The following is an 18,367-nucleotide window of genomic DNA, read 5'->3' as shown; positions in this document are numbered from 1 at the left end:
GAGTGGCTCAGTTGGTTAAGCCTCAGGCTCAGGTCCTGATCTTGGGGTTGTGAGATCAAGCCCCATGTCTGACTCACATGCTGGGTGTGGAGACTGCTTAAGAGTCTCTCTCTCCCTCCCCCTCTTGCCCCTCTTCCCCTCCCCTGCTTGGGCTCTCTCTCTCTCTATGTGATGGTATGATTCCTACCATCACATAGAGTAAAACCCATTGACTTGGGTGTTAAGTAAATTAATTAAAAGTGAGATAATGGAATCTCCATCTTAAAAGACAATCAGGAAGACAGAAAAATAGGCAAAAGCTATCTGACCATTTATAAACTATTACTGACATATGTCAAATGGAAATTAATTTTTTAAAAAATTCCTTACTTAAAAAGTATTAGAAGTTGTTAATAAGTAAAGTTGGTAGGAGGACTGGAGCATGTTTCCTATGTGAATGGTGCTTTATTTAAAACCCAATATCCAGTGCTGTATTTGTTACTTATTTTTGAATCTCAACACGATCTGAAACAGCAATAACAGGATCCTAGAGAGCCAACTCAGTTGGCTAACAGCATGAGAGTAAGATATAAAACCATTCAACACAATGATATAGATAATTGTACTTGTGAAGAAGCTAATTCCCCTAAGACATTAATGAAAATAAAATTTTGTGAAATTAGATAACATCCAAACACAGAAGAAATGAGAAAACTATGGTTGGTGGGAAATTTAAATTAAATTTATTTCTTAAATATCCCAAGATGCATTGTACTTTTATTTCTGGAATACCATGTTTTGAAACATAGTACCTGATTCTCTGCCAAGGGTGAGACTCGCAAAAGCTCTTTGTCTAGATTATCTGTTTGGAGAATAATTTAAAAATATTGACCTTTCCAAACCAATACATTCATTCAAGATTTTTAAAATATTTTATCTAGGGAGGCCTGGGTGGCTCAGTCGGTTAAGCATCTGCCTTTGGCTCAGGTCAAGACCCCAGGGTCCTGGGATCGAGTCCCACATCGGGCTCCTTGTTTGAAGAAGGGAACCTGCTTCTCCCTCTGCCTACCTCTCCCTACTTGTGCTCTCTCCCCCTCTCTCTCTCCCTGACAAATAAATAAATAAAATCTTTAAAAAATTCTTTAAAATTATATTATATCTTAATTATGCATTAAATGTATAAAATAGGCAAAGCTCCTCATTAATAGCAAATTTTCATATTAATTTTTCTATAGTATTTTGAGAAACATTTAAAATTATAGGTTTTAATTTATCTTAATCATTAAATCATCTTCTCATTAATACTTTACGTCCTCTGTAGAATCCTTCATTAAGTGTTTATACCATGTGTTAAGCACTCTGCAGGGGTATAGAAGTCTGCAAGGATTGTCAGTCACCAGGGGCTTTCTGTCCAGAGAGAAAACAATATGTCCCAGGGAACAAAAGCAAACTATGAAGGACGGTGGTTAATAAATAAACAACAAATTAGTAAATTAAATTCAGCTCTATCAAGCACACCAAGCCCAATACAAGGATCCGGGATAATGAGATAAGTATCTCACAGTGACTTTTCTATGAGGGTTTACTGGCTACTGGCTACTGGGGTAGATAGATTAAAATCCAGATCAGTCCAGTGTAGGCAGTAATTTACCAGACAGAGGTGAACACAATGTAATAAATCCTCCATTTACAGGATGCTTTCTGAGGATTTGTGAAGATATTCCTCCAATTTACACACTAACATTTGTGGCCATCTGAAAATGAAAGCTCCTGAATTAGCAGACGATGGTGTTAAGAATTCTGACCTTGGTGGGAGAGCATGTGATTTCTGTTAATTCCAATGCTTTCAACTAGGATTTATGATGTTGGGCAAGCTCTATCATTTCTTCACACATAAAAGGTTTTACTAGATTGGGGTTCCAAACCTGGGACCCCCTGACTTTCAGGTAGGTTAGTAGAATTCACAGGGCCTGTGAATTGGAATGGGGAAAAAAAAATCTTCTCATTAACTAGGTTCTAATGGGACTCTAGTATGTTCCTCCATTATAAATGCGAAAAGATAATCGTGGAAGTATTAATGGCATCTTTGAATTTGGTACCATGAGAAATCACAGATATACATGTTTCCATATCACATTATAGATATTGCAGATATCTGAAAATATTATTGTTATGATTTTCACCCTATATGTTAACATATAAGGACATATATTACTATATCACAAATTAGATGTTTTAAAAAAATTGTAAATGTACAGTAACATTGTTGGTTTCTTTATAATATCATGTTGTACATTTTATATATGTAAAAACATTATTTGAAAAATGGCCCTTAGCATTCTCAGGTTTACCAGACTTCCAAAGGGATACAAGACAAAAGAATAAAAAAGTTGGAAAGTCCTGCACTATATGATCTCTAGGGTCTTGCATGGGTATAATATTTTAAGCAACTAAGTATTATCTAGATCATGCACAGTTTTTTTATTCTAACCATACAATTATTTCTAAGAATGTTAAAGCAAAAAGAACACTAGTAAAGGCAAATATATCATGTGTTTTTCAGAACTTTTAACACACTCTAGGGGCCTTAAACATCTGAATATGGAAATTGAAAACAACAGCAAGAAGGGCCAGCAACAAGCAATGCACTCACACTTCGCAGGGGTCCTTTGTTGTTTTGTCACATAGTTCTGTTGCTGGCTTAGACACTAGCTTGTCTTTAATCTGTTTTGGTTTTCTGACTCTCAGTCTTGGCTTCACCAATGTTCCTGTGACCACCCACTCAGTTTCATCTTGGAATCACCTCTGTTTGATGCTAGATCTCAAGCAGCTGGACAATAAACTTTAGAAAATACAAATAAAATATTCTTAAAGAATTAGCAAGTTAGAAAGTTTTTAGTATATGAGAAATTTGGTAGAGTCTAAGGAGCAATAGTATTTGGAGAATTAGAAGATATGAAGCAGGGCATCCCAGCTGAAAGGAACAGAGCTAAAGGAATATGCATGTGCTGGAGAAGGTGATGACAATGTCCTATCTAAAGATGATTCTATGTGTGTGTGTTTGCATGCATGTGTGCATATTGAGGAACAGTGGAAAATAAGTCAAGGTAGGCATGTAAGCCCATGTTATATAGTAAGTCAAGAAACCAGAAATTTAGAAAAGATAAATTTAAAAATGAGATAAAAAATAATACTTTGAACAAGTTATGTGAGAAATGGGAGAGAATGAATGTATTTACCTGATTAGAATCATTATCAGCACTTTTATTCTGTGTTTTATATTAGACTGTGCTTTCATGCTACTCTTTTTAGAATCTAAAATTTAGATTACTTTTTTTTTTTGCATGCTTTGGGTCTACTTTTTTGATAATTTTATGGTTTTCATTCTGATCATCAGAAAGAATAAGGCTGTCCATGGTTGTGATCCATATACTTGCTGCCTTTTGTTTATTTTTGCAGAGTCAAAGAAAACAAAGGTGGGATGTAGGATCAGATCAGGTTACATCTACAATATACCTTGGAAAATATTCTTTGTTCTCCACAGATCCTTTGGGACTTTATTTCCATCTTCCCTAGTCTGCCTGAACCCGCTCTGCTCTTTTCTTCTTCCATATTGTTCATTATTCATCAATAGAGTAGATAAATAATTTGGCTGGAGGTTCATTGGAAGCTTATGAGCTTTGAGAGAGTAAATTCTTTAGAGGTTTTCTGATAAAAGCAAATAAACATGTGCAGTTCTGAATGACCCCAGCAGCTTACATGACAGTAAGTTTTACTTATTTAGTAAAATTTTAGTTTTATAAAATGTTACTAAAGTAGAATAAAAAATGTTATTTCTAAAGTGCAAAATTTGTAATATAAAGATAAGTCTAAAAATATATCTATTCTACAATTACTAAGCAATTTCATTAAAAGACAAAAAATTCATTGATAGTTTTGATCATATCTCATAACTGAAATGTGTCATAACACATTTAGCTCACAACATGATTTCAGAGCAGTACAAATATAAGCCTACCTTCTGCAATTTACAAGTTTATAAAAGAGTTACATTTGGAGGTTTCCTTGACTCAAAATCATTATGCTGATTTGCAAAGCATCAACAAAAGGACTTCAAGAGTTGCTCATGTTTACAGAGAAAAACTTTGTAGAGAGATCTCTAGGTTGGCTTTTAAAAAGAGAAGTATAAACATGCTACAGAATCATTGGCACGCCCAAAGGAAACTGGCTATTCTATGATTTATATATGCTTTTCAAGAATAGCCTGCTACCTAAAGCCTCAAAAAATGGACATGATATAGTGAAGTTTCTAAACTCAGGGAATGTGGAAGAAATAACAGGGAAAGAATGGAAAGAAAATGGTTTGTGTCTAAGGTATTGATGATGTGCACAATTGCTATTCACTGGTGAAAATAAACAAAATGTAGCCAGAAAGAATTGTGTCTTCTGTACCTAGGCTATTTCTGTGTACCAAGGTAAACTATCTGAATTGATTAATCAAAGGGTATGACACAATAATCCCAGAGAGATATGTGTTCAGGAATAAATATTTATACTGATGGAAGTATTAGAGTTATTTAGTCTAGATTTTTGAAATCTAGAAGTCTTTGAAGTTATTTCAGTCTTAACTAATAGGTCTATATTTATGGATTGGTGTTTGTTTGTTTTTTCTAGAATGTTGTTGTCCTGGGCAAAATTTATAGTAATTTATTTTTGCTCTTTTGGAAGGTTATGATAGGTTTTCTTTTTTACCATGTTGTTAGAATAATAGAAACTTTTTCTTTCTGGGAAAATGGATACTATAAACAAGGTTTACTGCCTATCCTGCTTAAGAATTTAAATTGTTTCAAATTATCTTGAAAGCATCTTGGTTTGTCATTTGAATATATAAAATTTGCTATTTATGAAATATATCTATCTTTAATTCTTTAAAATGCTTTTAGGATAACTATTTGATTACAAGTTTATTAGCTGATAATCTCTTAAAATACAGAATTGAAACTGGCAAAATGTTTTGTTGCATATTGTTTAGACTGGGTTGAATTAGCACATTATTATTGAAATGATTACATAATGACACTAGGGATCATTTTGGGGAAAAAAAGTCAACCATATCTTAAAAATATCACTGATGATCGAATTACCTATTAAATTATTGTAATATTTTCACTTCTTGTTCTCTAGATCTTTGCACAGTTTATTTTCATCATGCAGGCATGATGGTAAAAGTTTCAGTGTTTATGGAGTTTACCTCTATCCTATCTAAAGAATTTCTGATCTTGCCACATATTCCCTCTCAATATAATACGTCCTCCTATTTCTTCTGTTTTGTTTTTCTTTATAACACCTTTAATAAATGTAAAATTATTATTATAGTTTTCTAGTTAGTTTTCTCCATGTGAGTAGGAATCTTATTTATATGTTTCCAGATATAGCTATAGAAGTAATACCTATCCTAGAGTACGGAATAAATAAATAAATTGTCAAAGGAATGAATCATCAGAAAAGCTAGTGTAAATTAAGGCCTGATGCTGAAGGTATATATTTGGCGATCATTTATATAGAAATAAAGACTGAAGTTCTTCGATTTTTAATTATTAGAAAATACATACACTCCAGGGATTTTTAGATGTTTTAGAACACACTCACCTTTCTGGGGCACCTGGGTGGCTCAGTCAGTTGAGTGACTGACTCTTGATTTCAGCTCAGGCCATGAGCTCAGGGTCCTGGAACGGAGCCCCATGTCAGGCTCTGCACTCAGCTTGGAGTCTGCTGGAGATTAGCTCCCTCCCCCTCTCCTTCTCCCCCTGCTTCTCCCCGGCTCTCTCTCTGTCTGTCTCTCTCTCTCTAATATAAACAAATAAAATATTAAAGGAAACCACCCACCTTTCTCTTGGGAGCAGGGATAATTAATTTCTTTTTATTGTTTAATAATATCCCACTGTATGAATAAGCTACAATTTGCTAAACCATACTCTCATTGATGGCCATTTGGCATGTTTCAAGTTTGAGATTATTGTTAGTAAGATTGCTCTGAATATACATTTACAAGTTTTCTTATGGACATTTCATTTTGAAGATTAAATACCAAGAAGTAGAATTCTATATTATAAGGTTGGTATGTCCTTAGCTTTATAAGAACTGCCATATATTTATCCAGAGTATTTGTACCATTTTACACTCTTTACCGAATATATAAGTTCCAGTTGCTCCACACCTTCATCGATACTTGGCTGTATGACTTTCTTACTTTAATCTTTTGTGTGAGTATAAACTATTATCTCCTAATGAAATGACATCTGTCTGATGATTAATGATGTAGAGTATCTTTCCACAACTTTATTGGTCATTTTTATGTATTTATTTGAAAAGTATCTGGTCAAATATTTTTCCTGTTATAATTGAGTTATTTGCTTTTCTATTATTAATACATATTTTATATTAAAATATTAATGTTAATAATATTAATATGATTTTATACAGTTTTTGTATATTCTGGATAAAAAGCCTTTGTCAGACATACGTACTAGGAATAGAATATTTTCTCTCAGTCTGTGGGTTGCCTGCTTGTTTTTGTTGTTGTGTCTTTTTCCGGAGTCATATATTCATTTTGATTATTTTTAATTTAATATTTGTTTCTTATATTAGTGATAGTGCTTTTTGTTTTGGTCCTGTATAAGAAGTATTTATTCAAATACAGTTTTGAAGATACTCTGCTATGTTTTCTTATAGACACATTATGAGTTTAGCTGTGATTCATCTAATTCTATTACCCATTTCAAATTCAATTTTGACTATCAAGTAAAATAGAAGTCAGAGTTCATTTTATTACCTATGGATATCCAATTGTTCAGTAGTACTTGTTAAAAAGACTTTCCTTTTCTCATTGAATTGCTTCACCCCTTTGCCAAAAATCAGTTGACTGTATGTATATGTGTGATTTTATTTCTAGACTTTATTCTTGCCCTGTTTCTGATCTTAGGGGGAAAGCATGCAGTGTTTCAGATTTAAGTATTATGTTATCTACAGACATTTTTATAGATGTTTTTTATAAAATAGAAGATATTGTCTATTCCTAGTTTGCTAAAAGATCAATGCAGTGAATGAGTGCTGAATTTTGTCAAGCCATTTTTCTGCATTTATTGATTAATCATATGATTTTCCCTTTATTCTATAATGTAATGACTTACCTTGATTATTTTTGAAGGTTAAAACAATCTTTCTATCCTATGAAAAATATACTTGTATAATTCTTTTTATATTTTGATGGACTAAACTTAAAAAGAGTTTGTGAAGAATTTTTGTGTTCATGCTCATGAGGATTATTGGAATGTTTTGTTACTGTTTTTATTTTGTCTTACAATGTCATTATTTAGTTTTGGTATTAGCAGAAAAGTTAACTCAAAATGAATTAGTGTATGTTCCTCTTTATTTCCTGAAAGAATTTGAATAATATTGGTGTTTTCCCCTCCTTAATCTTTGATGGAATTGACTGGTCAAGCCACTTAGGATGAAAGGTTTTTGTGTTTTTTTGTCATTTTTTTTAATTAAAATTCCAATTTTTTTTAACAGGGAACTTTTCCATTTTTTCTTGGTATTGAATATATTGCTATATAGTTGTCCTCATATCCTTTTTCCTTCTGTTGTCTGTGGAATCTGTAGTAATGTCCTCTCATTCTTGATATTGCTATTTGTGCTTTCTCTTTGTGTTATCTGATTCATTATAAAAATTGTATTAATATTTTAAATTTTATTTTCCTTTTTTAAACTTTTAATCTATTTTAATTTTTTTATTGATTTCTACATTTATGTTTATTTTTTGCTTTCGTCTATGTACTTTGGACTTAGTGTATTTTTATTTTTCTCTAGCTTCTTAGAGTAGATGCTTAAAACTTTTTATTTAAAAGATTTCATCTCTTCTTATATATCCTTTTAATGTTATAATTTTCTCTATAGGCACTACTGTTTCCCACTGAATGTTCATGCTCCTCTCCCAAATCCCATTATGTTGAAATACTAAATACTCCCAGTGTGATGGTATTAGGAGGAAGGACCTTTGGGAGGTAATTAAGTAATGAGGGTGGAACCTCATGAATGGGATTAGTGCCCTTGTGAAACAGACTCCACAGATTTTCCTTCTCCTTCTGCCATGTGAAGACACAGCAAGAAGACTTTCTCCTACTTCCTTGTATATCTCAAAAGATATATTTTTGTCAAAATCTATCTTTCTATTTTAAAGAATGAGTAGAAACTAAAATAAATGTAATTTTTCCTTACAGAAGAGCATGGCTCTTGCTCTATCTGGCTGCTAATGAAAGGTATTGTGTCCTTTTTAATCTGTGTTTGAGTTCAATCTTGTATTTATTGTGCCATTAGATAGATTTGGCTCATTTCTGGTCCAAAGATCGTAAAGTAGCAAAACTTTTGCTTTATCAGGTATTGGTTTGTGAGCACTGGTGAGATTTTTCAGAAATCTTCACTTCTTTACTGCCCAATTAGCAGTTTTCTAAAACTCCAAAGTTATTTCTTTCTCTCTCTTAATCTCTCAATCTCTTAATCTGTGTGTGTGTGTGTGTGTCCTTCATATTGTGGACAACAGAAAGTCAAAAAACTTTCTGGGGGAATTCTCTTTGCTTTCCATCCGTTCCCTTGTCTTTGTTTCTCAGGAAGTTCAGCCTATGGTTGTTTTCTGCAGCACACTCTGAAGACCTGGCATATATTATGTTTATTCCTCTGCCCATCCTTCCTGCTCCCAGTAATGAGCAGCATTGTATCTTGTACTGGTCAAAGCCCTGTGAGTTTTGGGCATCTCTCAGCTTTCCTCTCCTCAAAATTTGCATCATGCCCCTTGCTATCACTGTGCATCTGGTGAAGGCCCACAGTAAAAGTTTTGTGTATGAAAGTGCCTTGTTCTGTTACTGGAGATCCCTGGGATTCTAAATCATCATGACAGGCACAATTTTATCATTTCCAGTTTTAAAGAGACCACCCTAATCCTCTAGAGTAAGAAAGTTCTGTCCATACTGTTGCAAAGTTGTAGAAAGGGCAATAAACCAAGTTCCTGATATTGGAGCTTAGGAACACAATCCTACAGATTCTGGCTAAGTCTTTGTATATATATTTGCAGTTAGGCACAAAAAGTGAGATGGTGATATCCTGCATAAAAAACAAACAAACAAACAAAAAACCTAGAATAGCATTTATAAAATCTTGGTTATTTTCAGGTATAGGAACAACTAAAGACCCTTCAAAGAATGATGATGTCTCTTTTTTAAATACCAAAAGTGTATGTATTGAGGCTTTAATCTATGTGCATTGTCCTGGCAGTCTGAGCAGAATATGATTTTTCTGTGGGCTACAATGCATCAGAGAGACCTATAACAAATGAGAGGTGAATTAAGAGACAGTAGTTTTGATAGAAGCTGAATATAAACCGAAACTAATATTTTCATAAGTCTCTCTGAAGAGGTAAGAAAGAGAAAAGATCCACTTATGAGTAGTAAGATGGATGCCAAGGCTTGCAAAGAAGGCAGTGTATTTAAACCAGAGGATGGAGATACAAACATGAGCAATTCCTGCTCCTGTAGCTGCAGCAGTATTTTACAGGTTGCCTATAATGTTAGGCACTGGGGAGAATGCTAACAAAATTGGCCAAGCCTCCATAGGCAATGAATGTGCCAGGATTTTTTATTGTCATGCCTCTACTTCTTCTGCCTGGAATAGGTTCTCATCTTCCTTACCCCTTAACCTGGCCAACCTCTTTTTAACCACTGGGAGTCGGCTTAGACAGTATCTCCTGAGATGGAATCCCACTTGATTTGTTTGAATCGCACTTGTGCTTCCTCAGTTCTCAGTTTCTTTTTAAGTTCCACTAGAGAATAGTGCACAGCGCAAAGTCCACAGTTTCTTTGATTTCTGTCTCCCTTGCTCATGGTGAGGTCCCTGATACATATTGAATTTTTAGAAACACTTAGTGGAGGAATGGGTGGATGACTAAATTAATAGAGATAGTAATTATGTGGTTATATTTTTTTCCCATCTTGGGAGAATCTTTTTAGAAGGGAAGAACTCTGCAGAGTAACCTCTTTTTCAGAAAAATATGAGGCCTGAAGCAAAGTAGACCACTCAGGAGAAGTGCTGGCTGAGCAATCCTAGCCCCACAAACTTTTCTTTGTAAGACCCATCCTCAGATCACTTTGTTGTGATAGGCAGTGCTGACACCCCCACTAAGAGGGTGACAGTACACACTGAATCCAGATGAGGGGAGGTTCCTAGGTTCTCTTGTTTTCTTCCTGTTCTTTGTGGAGAGAAAGTGCAATGCAGCCAAGCCATAATCTTACCACCACTGTTCTAAAGACTCTCCAATAGTCAAAGTCAAATGAGAGAATATGAGTCTCTTTGTGTATCAGCCAAAGTTCTAGTCTTATACCCCAAAATTGCCCATTATTTTCAAGGATTATGGATTATTTTCCTCATCACTTTATTGTAATAATTTTTAAATATACAGAAAAGTTGAAGTGAAGATAATGTATGTCTTTGGGGGGGAATAGAAAGTCAGTTTTGAGAAAAATTTACGTTTGTGAAGGTCATCTATACTGACATTAAAAATAACTGCTGAAAATAATAGATTTCACTGCTTATGCCCAGGCGAGCTGGAAAAAAAAAAAATTTTGTATTTTAAAAAAAAGGTTTTATAAAAAAAGACCCCGAATCATGTAGGTATATTTTTAAAAGAAATAATTGCAAAACCCGAGCTACAGACACCAAACCAGGTAAAAATTGGATATAGAATAATGAATCAATGTTAATAAGCATGGTAAAACAACAAAAGCAAAAACAGCCTCTCAATGACTTAGCATCTGCTAATATCAGTACTCATGACAAATCAGAAAACTGCTTATTATTATCCTCATTTTATATTTAAGAAATCTAAGGGTTGAGGAATCTAAATAAGTTGTTTAAGGTAACTCAGGAAAGTGTATATTTATATTCAGGTCCATTTGCTTTTAACATCCATTCTAAATATTCCTCACCCACTCCACTCTGGGTTACTTACCGAAACAGAGTATGTATGTGTTTACACTTGTGTAGTGAATAGTAAATGAGTAGTGTGGTAGGTTGTAAGATTTCTATATAGGGATATAGTTCTACATAAAGATATGTAAGATATATAAGAAGACTTGTTTTCAATGGTAAAGTCAAAAAGAAAGTACATCAACTCAAAACAAAAGACAGTCCTTCCCATGGAGAGTTTAACATCTTATAACTGCATCAAGAAATTTTATTCTATACACAACATCCAAATGATAAATGTTATACACTTAGAATAATATTATTTTTCTGCTTCACAAGGTCCTGATTTTTTTCTCTTGTATCTCACATTACATTTTTCAGTAAAGCCTGTTGATTCTGACTTTAAAATATGTTCAGAGTCCATTCTTCCTTGCCATCTCTACTGCTACTCACTGAAGCCACCAAGATATCTTGCATAGATCATTGCAATAGACTCCTAGCTGTTCTAACTTTTACTCTTGTTCCTCTCTAATCTATTCTAAACATAGAAGACCAAATGGTGTTTATAATATCAGGCCATGTCATGTCACTGCTCTGCTCAGAACACTCTTGTTGTCAAAGCCCATAAAACAACAAACTCTTGGGCACCTGGGTGGCTAGGTCGGTCAAGCATCTGCCCTCAGCTTAGGTCATGATCTCAGGGTCCTGGGATCAGAGACCCACATCGGGCTCCCTGCTCAGCAGGGAGTCTGCTTCTCCCTCTCCTTCTGCCCCTCCCCCTGCTCATGCTCTCTCTCTCTGTCTCAAATACATGAAAAACAAAAAACAAAACAAAACAAAAAACAACCAAGGCCCTTATAGGACCTGGCTCCTATCTCCCTGACTTTATCTGTCCCTGCTTCCATCTCCCTTACTGTGCTCCAGCCACACTGGACCCCTTCATACCAGGTGTGCTCTAGTTGTAGGCCCCCTGTTCTAGCTGTTCTTTCCAGTTGGAAAGTTTGTTAAGACTATACAAAATGGCTAACTTTCTCACTCTATCAAATTTTTCTTCACATTTCTCTTCTTAACAAAGCTTAATCCAACCACTTTATTTAATACTGAAACTTATTGCTTACTCTCTTCTATTTTTTTCTTTTTTTTCCATAGCACTTACTACCTTCTAATACATTACATAATTTACTTTTCTATGATATTTAATTTTATTATCCACCCCCACTTCAAAATATAAGCTCCATAGTGAAGGTCTCTATTTCATTTATTGTTGCAATCCAATTACATAGAATAGTGCCTGGTACATAGGAGGAACATATTAAGTATTTGGTGAATTAATACTGCATTGCCTGAGGACTCTAATTAGATCTGACATTCCAGGGACTATTCAAGATATAACTACATATTTCGGTGTTTATAAATCAAAATTATGCCTCGTTAAAAAAATTCTAAATTAGTGTGCAGCTGCTAATGAAAGTATATATTAAGAATGAACCAGTTCTGGGCGCTTGGGTGGCTCAGTTGGTTAAGCGACTGCCTTCAGCTCAGGTCATGATCCTGGAGTCCTGGGATCGAGTCCCACATCGGGCTCCCTGCTCGGCAGGGAGTCTGCTTCTCCCTCTGACCCTCCCCCCTCTCATGTGCTCTCTCTCTCTCTCATTCTCGCTCTCTCAAATAAATAAATAAAATCTTTAAAAACAAAAAAAAGAATGAACCAGTTCCACTGTAAAACAAAAGTAAAAAAAAAAAAAGCATGCTGTTTATTTTGCCCTTACTCCTATTTGAGTGCAACTACCAGTATGTAAACTCATTTCAGCGTCTGGCCAATTTCCTTGACTTAAATTTATCAAACACATTGCTTCAAGTATTTCTTAAAATAGGTAACTATAGAAATAAATAACTGTAATAATACCTTTCTTTTACCAGGATTTATAGCAATGTCACTTTCTAATAGACTTTAAACTGCATCTATAGCAGATACACTGTTTTATTTTAGGTGTGACTGATGGTCACATGCACTCACCTGTCTTCAGAGATATAGTATCAATTGTCTCATACATGTCCATCATTTCCAGTTACCCTGGTGAAATCTGTCTCAAAAAAAATAGCATTCCATCCTGAATGTCTACAAATCCCAAAGGCAAGAGAACTTATTTCTAATTATGATGGTTTTGTATCACTTTAAGCAAATCAAACAACTTTTCAACAAAAACAAAATACATATTGCATTCATGTTCCCACATCCCTTCATGAACCCATGCAGATCTCTGAGTCTAGATACAATGTCAACGGTGTTTCATATGCAAGATCCTAGGCAGCTCTACCAGTCACTGTCAGTGGGACAAAACTCATTCAACTCTTCTTGAAAAAAATGCCTATTAAAACTACTACATATGAAACAAAATCAATTTTTAATCACCTGCCTTGTGTCAATCACAATTCTAGCTTCCATTCTACATTATCTTAATCACAATATCAGTACAAAGTAGGAATTGTTAGTTAGATTTTTTAAAAAATTGGTTGTGAAGAGGTTATTAATTTTCCCAAAGTCATGAAGCTAGGAAAAGACCTCACGTGTCTGCCTTTGACCCTTGACTTCATTTTATACCTTCTTCCTAGCAATTTGATGAATAACAGAAAAATACTGTGTTATATCTTTTAGAAGGTCCTTCTCCCCCTTTTTTAAAGTCAATAACCAGTATTTCTCTTTTTAACCAAACAACTTACATAGTAGAAGAGACAGTAACAGAAGAATCTGTGGCTATTCTCCATGAAGTTATAAATTTGAGAATTTGGAAATTCTAAGAATAATGTTTACTTCAAAGTATGGCTTATCAACTTTTGTTCATCCCCAAGGACATACTGAGTCCTAACTATGTTGTAGGTATTATTTGCTAATCTTTACAAAATAAAGTAGTAAACATGATTTCAGATCAGCAAACATAGAGGATTTAGAACACTACTGCCAGAGAAAATGTGAAAATAGAATATTGGAAAATCCATTTGGGTCAATATCAGGCTCTAAATAACTGACCATTATGCAGAGGGATAGTACATGCTTTATATCCTTAACCATTTCAAGTCAGAGTAATCAAAAACTATATGATTCATATATTTTTATTCATTTGACAAGTCTATGTAACTTCATGATAAAAATTTTTTACATTTTCCTTAGGTAATAGTCTTTCAGAGAAATTGTTCATCTTTATTGTCAGTTAATGTACTTTGCATTTGCTGTAAGCTATTCATTTTAAATTCCTTCCTGCTTGCCTACTAATTAAGATGTAACTGTTGATTTCTGAATCAACATTTTGATTTTATGAATCAGATTGTTCATACTTGATTTTATGACATTTAATCTGTGCTCACATGATGTCAATAGGCCATCAACCAAAACTGATCAGTTTCATAGCATCCTGAAAACAATGTGCCTCGATAATTAGTTGAACATTTTCACATTTAAACAGGTAATTTTGGTTTCACGTATACCCGACCAGTAAGTCATAACTTTTTAATCGGGAATTTTATTTGTCTGTTTAACCTTTAATATTTCTAGGTGCTATTTGTGTTCATGTTCTCAAGATTATTTGATTATCATTACAATCCTATTATCTGTTCCTCCAAAAAGCGTATATCGTCTAGTAGGAGGATTTCTGAGCAGTCTCAAAAATCTTTACCAAGATGCAAATAAACTACCTTTTTTTAAAAACTTCATGGCAATTTTTAACTTTTTCTGTGTGTGTGTGTGTGTGTGTGTAACAAATAACCATTTGAACTTACTTTGAATTTTTCTGCTCAACTCTGTCAATGCATTAATATTTTCCTTTACATTTCTATTGAGTAACTAGGGAATTGATTTCTTTTTGGAAGCACAAACTCCTTAGGCCTGAACAGACGTTGGTGCTCTGAAAGAGTTCAATGGTTTCCGAAATGGGATTCTTATTTTTCTCACAGTTTTTATAAACTGTACCAATATCTTCCATATTCAAGAGAGGATTATTTGCCAAGGAATAGGATCCTTCCTTATCCAATTAAGTTGTATTTAACTATAGAATGAAGTACTATTATTGCAAGGCACTGTTCTAGGTTAATACAGAGGAGTGGAGAAATTAGTAAGATAAATTTCTCCTGCCCTTCAGGAGAACTTAGCACACAAAAGGGAATAGAGAGGTGCAAAGTACTTTGTTGATTGAGCAGATTATAAGTAATCATAAAAAAATCATGACTGCTACTCATATCAAGTGTAATTTATAGAATTTAATTTCCTCCATTCCAACAATTCGGTGGAGCACTGAAGTATATACAGAGATGAATAAGGGTCCGGTGCTGTCCTTGACGTGAACAAACAAAGGTACTGATAGACAAAAGTGGGGAATTGGGTATGAGAGGTGGGAGAGGGTGTGTGTGGGGGGAAACACCCGAGTCATCTCAGACCAGATTTGGATGAGTGCATGTTGCAAAGGTGAAAAGTGAAAAGCATGCTTAGTCACCAAAAATTAAAATTAGTTCAAATGAGTAGGAACCAAAAGAATATATAGGATATTTCTGTGGAAGCCTAGGAAGGTAGATTGGGGCCATGTTGTGCTGGGCAGGGAGTACACAATGCAAGTAAATTGGCTGCCTTAACTTCTGAATGTGTTCTGGCCCTAGGAATTGCCATCTATCTAGTTGTCAATTAAGGTACACATCAAGTCACTTATTCTGTCAATGTGGGAAAATTTCCCAAGATATCACCATCATACTGAAATGTATTTGGAAATACTTTGCTGATTTCTATTAACAAGTTGATTGGTACAGAAGCAGAGATGACTAGTAAACAACCACTTAACTGATGAATTACTGTATAATAGGCATCCAAGTGTATGAGCTTCCAAATGTCAGATGTATATTTTTATGAGGGGTGGTAAAATTATTGTGGGAGCAGTGGGACCTAATTTAACCCAGTGACAGGGAATGCCTCCTCCAGGAAGTAACACTTCAGTGGAGAGCCTCAGGAGCTAGCCAAATAAAGGGAAGGGTGTGGATATGAGAACTGAGGGAGAGGGCAACGTCTTGTGCAATGTCTCAAAGGGGAGGGGCAGAGGGAGAGAGAAAAGAGTTAGTGGTGGAAACTGAGAACTGGTGCGTGTGATCAGAGATGATGGTCGAGTTAAAGCAGAGGACGTAGGATGGGAATGTTTGTGTTCACCTGTGTCGATGTTTGTGTAGATGCCACATCATTGAAAGCATCACTGATTTAGAAAGCAACACTGATGTGCTGAGTCACAACCCTCAGAACCTAGGTACCTGAACATGCAAATAAAAGCTAAATACCAAGAACGAATTGTCAAAATGACTAAATGGGTTGAGAGTCAGGAAACAGTCCTTGTCTCGTTTTCAGCACCTCTGGGACCTAATTTCCCATCACTTGGGAGTATTTGAAGAAATGAGCTGTTCTTAACAAAAAAAAAAAGCGTATCTGACTCACCGAGAGTTTTGAAAAACATACATTACCAGGATTCTACACATCTCAGTTTTATCTATTTCAGGAGAAAGAGATAAAGGCCTGAACAATTGGTTCTATTTAGAGCTCCGCAGTTATGTTGTGGTATGTAACTACATTGACAATCACACAACTTTTGAGCTTTCAACTGTCTGGACTCCACTAAAACTTCAAGACCCCAAATACCCTTTTTTATGGCATAGGGCTCAGTTGTATTTAATCTACGTTCTTTCACACTTATGTCTAGCTGTAGCTTCTGTTAGAAAAATTATGTTTATAAACATAAGCAGCAGCACTGTAAGACCTTAAGAAACCCCAGTCAAATATTAAAGGTTTTCTATGACATTTTTAAGACAAGAGAAATGCTCACATTTCTCAAACACTTTTAACTCTCAGTTACAGCCTATAAGGAATTTTACACTACATTTAATTAACCAGAAAATTTGGATTCTCCGAACCACTATGTTCTGAGTGTGTGAGTTATCTGATGTTTCTCCTCTGTTTGAATGGCCTGACATTGAGGCAGTTGACATTTCTTATCCTAGATTGCTTTCCTACCTCTTTGGCTTTGTATTTCTCTTCCATAGCCCCATATCTACCTCCATATGTTTGGTCAGCTAATTGGAAGTTATACTGCCTGCATAACTAAGATAAGTAACAAATTAGATGCAGAAAACATTCGAGGATGTGAAAAATATGTCTATATGTATGTATATGCATACACACACATGTTATATACATTTGTACATTTTTAAATACAGTCTAACACCACTTTCCATTAATAGTTTTCTCTGGGCATTTCTTAGGTAAAGATGTATATTTATTTTAATTATTGTAGGGGCACTTGGGTGGCTCAGTCATTAAGCATCTGCCTTTGGCTCAGGTTATGATCCCAGGGTCCTGGGATCGAGCCCCACATCGGGTTCCCTGTTCTGCGGGAAGCTTGCTTCTCCCTCTCCCACCCCCCCACCTGCTTGTGTTCCCTCTCTCCCTGTGTCTCTCTCTGTCAAATAAATAAAAAATCTTTAAAAAAATTATTGCATAAGATTCTATATCATTAATTTTGGAACTATTTTCATATTGAAGTGTCTCTTCCAGATTTTTTGCCAATCTAAGTAATTATGTGTAGGTGCTTATGTCTAAGTGTTTCAAAATACAAGATAGATTTAAAAATATAAGAATGCATGGCAAAGAGTGTATATTTAAAATTATCAGCTCTTGCTACTTTTCTGTCCTTAAGGTCCTTGCTCCTGTCAGCAATGTATGAAAGTGCTTATATGCCCCCGGTAATGGTCTTAATTTTTCTTTCAAAATTTGTTTAAACTAATGAGAAAAAATGGTATCTAGTTGGATTTACTTTCATTTTCCTGAGTAGTAATAAGGCTGAGCAAATTTCAAAGTGTTTATTGCTGAATTATATTCACCATTTTTTTACTTGCTTGTTCACAACTTTTATTAATGTTTCTACCGAAAAGTTTCTTTTAAATATGTAGAAGAATTTATATATAAGGAAGATATTTACCATTTTATTGTTTTTTTTACTTGAAAATAGTTTTTCAAGTCTGTAACTTTTACTTTTGCTAATGTCCAGTACATCCTTTGACACTCAAAATATCAAACTATTGTTTTGTCAAATATGATTTTCTTTTACCTCATGAGGTCTGGGCATTCTGTCTTATTTGAAAAGGTATACCTGGGCCCCAATTTTTAAGTAATCATTCTTTTCATTTGTGTATATTTTCAGAATTCTTTCTTTCAAATTAATGATTTTATTCTGTCTGGAAAAACAAAATAATTGACACCAAGCAGAGGTTTAACATTGTTTCCTATCAGTGATAACCAGCCAATATAACACCTTGACTAAAAAGTTTAGGAAGCAGGTCATGTAGTTATGACCTT

Source organism: Zalophus californianus, chromosome 8 (genome assembly GCF_009762305.2).
Source record: "Zalophus californianus isolate mZalCal1 chromosome 8, mZalCal1.pri.v2, whole genome shotgun sequence".
NCBI lineage: Eukaryota > Metazoa > Chordata > Mammalia > Carnivora > Otariidae > Zalophus > Zalophus californianus.
This window is presented reverse-complemented; position numbering follows the sequence as displayed.